The following is a 6,834-nucleotide window of genomic DNA, read 5'->3' as shown; positions in this document are numbered from 1 at the left end:
AGCCCCTCTCTCTCCTCTCCCCATTTGGCCTCTTCTTCTTCTTCTCCGATTGGGCAGCTTTGCCTAATCTCTCTTTTTCTCTTTTTCCTCTGTTTCCTTTCCTTTCGATGCCTTCCTCTTTCTTTTCCCATTTCTAATTCTAATAACAACTAATAAAATAATAATACTTTTATATATATATATATATATATATATATATATATATATATATATATATATATATATTAACCAAAGTAAAAGTACTTTTCAGGTTAGAGTTACGTAAAACTTTAACCGTAACTCCAAATCCTTTTCTGCTTGTATTCACGAGTACTTCAGGAATACGCTGAAATAATTTCGTACTTCTTACTCTACGTTGGTCAACGAAAGTCAAAAACCCTTCACCTCTAGTGCATTTTCGTAAAATCAGGAACGGGCTGTGACAATCTACCCACCTTATAAAATTTCATCCTCGAAATTCACACAATAATTACAATTCATCAATAACCATACAATAATCTGGGATAGATCTCTCTCAGCCGATCCTCTGTTTTCTAAGTAGCTTCTTCTGCTGAAAGATTCCTCCATAAACTTTCACCAACTCATTGTCTTATATCGCAGCACATTGTCTTTTCAATACAAGATAGTCACTGGCTTCTCATCATATGTCAAATCCAGATTGATTTCCAAAGGTTGAGGAGGTATCACATGTGAAGGATCTGAGATGTAATGTCGAAGTATCGAAACATGAAACACATTGTGCCCTTTCGACAACTCTGGATGCAACTCAAGCCTGTAAGTAACTTCACCGACTCTTTCGATGATCACATATGGTCTGATGTATCAAGGACTTACTTGTTTTTCTTTCCAAACTGAATCATACTTTTCCAAGGCAATAATTTCAAAAACATCCAATCACCTATATTATACACCCGGTCAGTGATATGTTTGTCTACTAAGCTCTTTTGTCGATCCTGGGCCGCTTTCAAGTTAGACATAATCACTTGAATATTCTAAGTAGTCTCCTCCACTAACTCAGGGCCTTACATTTTCAAACCATTCGTGATTGAACCTTTGCTCCCCAATTACCATCCATCCACAAGTTCAAAAATTCTGAAACACATGACACAACTCTCTTTGGCCTTATAGTGTTACTTCCGGGAATCTGACGAGACTAACATGCCCAAAAAGTTCAATGGATCCGTAAGCCCAAATCTCTCTTTTTCCATAAGACAAGTAAATAACTGTTGCACTTCTGGAAATGTTACTGTTCCCTCATTGAAGAATAATGCGCTGACTTAGTAAGCCAATTAACTATCACCCAATTTTCATCGTAATCATTTTGTGTACGAAGAAGCTTGTACATATTTTCTCATTTCCACCGTGGAACAGGAAGTGATTGCATCAAAAGGCTTCTTTCTTTCCACTTTAACCTGCTGACAGATGATCCACCTAATTACATACTCAGCAATTTCCTTTTTCATACCCGGTCAATAATAAAATAGTTGAAGGGTATGATACATCTTAGTACCTCATGGATGCATCGCATAAGCTGAAATATGTGCTTCATCACAAATTGCTTTCTTTAATTCCACATCATTAGGCACATACATCATGTTTTCTTGCATAAGTATGCCATCTGATTCTCTAATTCTAAGGTATTTCTTTTTTCTTTTTTTTTCGTCGTTCCTTGCCTCAATTAATTCTTAAATTTCTTCCTCATTCATTTGGGCATCGAGTATACGATCAACCAAAATTGGCCTAACTTGAAAATTAGCCAATAAAGCTTCTTCTCGTTTTTCTATTCTCAATCCATTCAAACTTAACCTCTTTTCTAGTCAATCTCGTCAATGGCAAGGCAATGACTAAAAAATTCTTAACAACCGTCTATAGTAGCCTACTAAGCCAAGAAAGCTCCATACCTCATTCACGGTTCGCGCTTGTTCCAAATTCTCCACCGCTGCTACCTTTTAAGGATCCACTTGAATACCTTAAGCGGATATAACATGTCCCAGAAATATCACTTGATTCGTCCAAAATTGACATTTGTCAAACTTTGCATACTACCAATGTTCCCTCAAACATTGCAACACCAACTCAAAATGACTAGCATGCTTTACTTTCGACTTAAGAGTATACCAGACCTCAACTCTTTTCTTGAAAGCACATAGGCACCTCTAAGCTGATCAAACGATCATCAATGCGCGGCAATGGATAACGGTTCTCAATCGTTACCCGATTCAATAGCTCATAATCAATGCATAGCCTTAATGTCCCGTCATTCTTTTTCACAACAAAAACTGAGGCTCCGAAAGGTAACGTACTCGATTAAATAGAACCTTTATCGATCAATTCCTGCAATTGCCTTTTCAATTCCCTTAACTCTGCAGGAGCCATTCCTTAATACAAGATCTACACTTGGAAATAAACCAATGGTGAACTCCATATCTTTGCCTGGCGGTAACCAAGGTAACTCATCCGTAATTACAACAGGAAAAATGTCTAACCACCTTTACATTTTCCACACTACTCAGTGTAGCATCAATTAGCATCATATGAGCTAAGTATCGTTGGCAGCTTTTTGATAACAATCTCTTTGCTCTTACAACAGCATAATGGCATACCTCATTCCGCTTTGCTCACCCATAAAAGTAATCTCTGGTGATCCAAAATGATGGAAAGTAACTGATTTCCCGTAGCACTCTATATTGGCATGATCATAATGCAACCAATATGTGCCTAGAATAGCATCGAAATCCACCATATCTAAAGGGATAAGATTCACTGACATAACTATATCTTTCACCATTACCGGACATCCTGAAAACACAATACTATCATAGAATGACTTACCTGCTTGCTTACTTAACAAATCCAACGAATAAGTTATTAATATTACGGTTTGCAGCCTGCAATACTAATAACCCATTGTTGTCTTGATAAGTAAGTAATAATTCTCGATGGTGTAATATTATCATCTTGTCCTTCATGGGGAAATACATATGCACGCTTCGATCGTGTTTAATCACCGCTTTCTTTGACAGCATCTTCCAAAACATAAAAGTTCTGCATCACAACCAATGAACTCTGGCAAAGTGACCCAAATGTTTAACGTGCCCATGATGAAACCCAAATGATTCTGAGCAACGTGCAGTGATATGTGGTTAACATGTCCTTGGGCTTGTTGTCATCTTCCACGACCTCTATTAGCCTAATTACTTCGCCCCTGCACACCATGGCCTATCTGAGCATAACTAATGGATCCAGGAACTTACTGGATCGGCATTGGTGGTGGCAAAGAAGACTACTGGGCATCAACCGATTCTGGGAACAATTTGCAGCTCTACGTCCCATTTGTCCACATGTAAAGCATCCACAGCTTTCTCGCCTACACTGTCTAAAGTGTATATTATTGTACCTACGGCACAAAGGTACATTTCCTTTACCAATATTTTCCTGCCTCTGGAATCTGGGACCTCCAGTGAAACTATCACCTATTCTCAGACCAATAGTACGAAAACCTGCTAGAAGAATTAGAATTATTTCCACTTTTTTTGAAGCTCTGAGTTTTTCGAGGTCATTGAGATGACTGACCTTTACCTTGGTCATCCTTCCTTTGATTCATATTCTTTTCCTCTTCTTCATCGCTATTTCTGAACATATTCTCAGATTCTTCAACAAAATCTCGTAAAACTCCGGGTAAGAAACACTTTGGGTAATGGTCGCCAAAGAACACTACATCTTCTTATTACTCATCTTAAAATGACGTAGCGTCTCAACCGGATTAGCAACAACATTCGAATGGCGACGAGACAAGTCAATAAACCTTCTATAGCGCTCATTCGTCGACATCTTTCCTTGTCTCAAATTTGTAAACTCTTGCTTCTTACCATCCATGTATGCCCTAGGAATAAATCTTTTCTTAAACCATTCCTTAAACAACTATCAATCAACAATTTCCTCTAGCGTCAATTGATAAGCTTCTTGTCTCCACCAAGATGCAGATTCAATACTCAGAAACCAAGTAGTTGTCTTGATCCTCATTTCAAAAGGAAGATTCTCTTGACTTTGCATAACGCTTAACGTCTTTCCTAAATGATCGAGTCATCACTCTGCTCCCTCAGGTCCTTCATTTTCCCTAAAATGATTCAGTTTCAACTTATAACCATTTTTAAGGGGAGTCATTTGGGAAGGACGGATAACAAACTAAATCACATTAGCAATAGCTTTCCCTAACTATATCAGGGAAACTAGGTTCATTTGAATGACATGGCTCTCTACGAGGCGGTATAGTTCTGACAGAAAACACTAAGAAATTCTCAAGATATACAGGACTGCAACCTAGGCTCTGATACTAAACTGACACACCCCGATCCTAGAATCAAGGCCTGCTGGCTGTCACGTGGGCGTGACGTAACCAAAAGTGCAATGCGGAAGCAAAAGATAAAAGAAATACAAAGGAATAAAAAACCAACTACTAGCAATAATATCCAACTAACATGTTAGAGTGAATTTAAGTGTGAAACACACATATTCAGAGCATAAGTACTAAGTGCAGTCAAGTAGAACCATTACTAAATTACAACACCCGAAGGTGAGTCCTACATTTAAGTGGTCTGTCAGAACACTGTAGGAATCCTCGTGAGCCACCAACACTGGTAACTAGAACCTGGAGGGGTGCAAAAAAGATTGAGTGGGTCAGTAAAACAAAGCTTTTCGAAAATGTTTCGATTAATAACACTTCTAACCCTTCACTGTAAAACCTGTATACTTTCCCAGAAAATAGTATGTATATATATCCATATATAACAGCAAATAACTCAAATCACAAGTCTTTAACACTTTTCAGGAAAATATGACATGCTATGCTTCAAAACATAATAATGATGCATCAATATAACATATGAAATAAGGAATCAACCGGAGACCCTGCAGCTGTCCTGTACGGTTAATTCTATAGCTCAATATCTAATCCAACCGGAGTCACCAACTGTGACCTGTACGGCACTACTCTGCACATAAATCGGAACTACCTGAAGTAGTCTATACGACAAGAATGGTGTAAGAATACGCTCTAGTGCTTCTCTCATCAACAGCTGTATAATAATCTAAAGTCACCTACAAGTTGGAACTACCTCTAATGGTCTGTAATGTTGAAACCACTTCTAATGGTCTGTACGACATGCACCTACTTGGATCAAAGGTGAGCGTGTGGTGCGGGGTGAATAATATAAGTACTAACACCAGGGGTGCAGGTTAAGAGCTCTCAACACAATTTACATCATCAAAAAATCACATGAACAACATAAAACTCACCTGATACTCACCTGTGCGTCCACATCACCATTTCATATATATGCATCAAATACTAATTCATATATTTCATATATTATGCATGCATGGCATTTTAAAACATACTTTCATTTAAATTCAATTTCTGGGAAAAATCAGCAGTATATAGGTATATACAGAAAATAACTGCCCACTCACCTGGGGTCCGCGCACGACTCCCTAACATCAGAACCAAGACCTCCCGAATGCTCGGTGCCTAAAACAGTTATCAAACCACATCTCAGAACTCTTATTCATAGAATATGTAATTCACATAACACATATCCTCAAGGGCATTCAAGAATAATGCGAGACCCGTTGATCAAAGGTCAACCGTCGACTAAGTTCGACGGTAGGGTCATAACCCCAAATAACTCAATCTGGAAGATTCACAACTCAAATTTCTAATCCGTCACTTCCCAAGATACACATTAAGCTTTTAGAACAATATACTAAAATTTTGTTACGATCCGACGGTTGGATCTCCGCCAATTTCCAAAACTAAGTGGCGGTTAACATTTTATTTTATGAACTTGAAAATCCAATTCGGAAAGATCCGTCCATTGAATTCCCGATCCGTAAGTTCCTAAATTCTTCAAATATTACGTACTACTACGTATCAAAGTTTGGTGACGATCCGACGGTTGGATTGTCGATTCATCTTTTGGCCTAACCATGAATCGTATCGAAATTAAGTCCAAATGATCAACCAATGTTAAGCCACTATCAAAACTGAACTCAAGACATCAAATATAGCTTAAAAATAACATTGGCGGCCCACTGGCCACGTGCCGCCGCACGCGCCGCCGTGGGTGGCGGTCGGCCGCCCCGGCTCGCCGAAAAATCCAACTATTTCAAAAAATTCTTAAAAAATACAAAAATGAAGATCTCAATGAGTAGAGTAAACTTTATACCTGAGGCCAAGGCCAATTTGGCCTAAAAATGCTCCAATTTTCTCAAACCCGTGCGAAACCCTAGAATTGGGTGAGTTCCAATTCATCCTCAAATCAACTCCGCTGTCCCAACCAATGCTTGGGATTTGTTCTAGGCCTTAGGAGGAAGCTAGGGGTGGTAGTGATTGGAAGAAATTGCTTCAAAAACTGGAGGATTTCGAACACAAACTCGCGGCACCCACGGGTGCGTTTTTCACCAAACCACCACCAAATTTCAAGATTTTTGGGGTGAAACATGAAGAGGGAAGGTCTAGGTGTTGATTGGGGGTGGTACCTTGATCCAATTTGTGAGAAATCCGGTGAAAATCGTCGGAAAAATAGATATGGGTGCGCGGGTACACGGGGTGGGGAAAACCCGTTTCTTTCTTTTTTTCCCCCGCTTCTCTCCCTTCTCCTTTCTCTCCTTTCTTGCTTTCTGAAAGGTCTAGCCCCTCTCTCTCCTCTCCCCATTCGGCCTCTTCTTCTTCTTCTTCTCCGATTGGGCAGCTTTGCCCAATCTCTCTTTTTCTCTTTTTCCTCTGTTTCCTTTCTTCCCGATGCCTTCCTCTTTCTTTTCCCATTTCTAATTCTA

General features: G+C 39.1%; 1 long non-coding RNA gene across 1 annotated transcript; it reads right to left on the bottom strand.

The window, feature by feature from the left end:
* Positions 1-4,333: 4,333 nt before the first annotated feature.
* On the bottom strand, positions 4,334-6,818 carry LOC139188890 (uncharacterized). Its single transcript, XR_011572279.1, has 3 exons — positions 6,225-6,818; positions 5,470-5,527; positions 4,334-4,648 (listed from the first exon to the last, which is right to left on the bottom strand). It is a non-coding gene; the product is annotated as an uncharacterized lncRNA (long non-coding RNA).
* Positions 6,819-6,834: the final 16 nt, after the last annotated feature.

This window comes from Malus domestica, chromosome 10 (assembly GCF_042453785.1).
Source record: "Malus domestica chromosome 10, GDT2T_hap1".
Lineage (NCBI taxonomy): Eukaryota > Viridiplantae > Streptophyta > Magnoliopsida > Rosales > Rosaceae > Malus > Malus domestica.
Note: the sequence above shows the minus strand (reverse complement) of the source record. Positions and strands in the feature narration are given on the sequence as shown.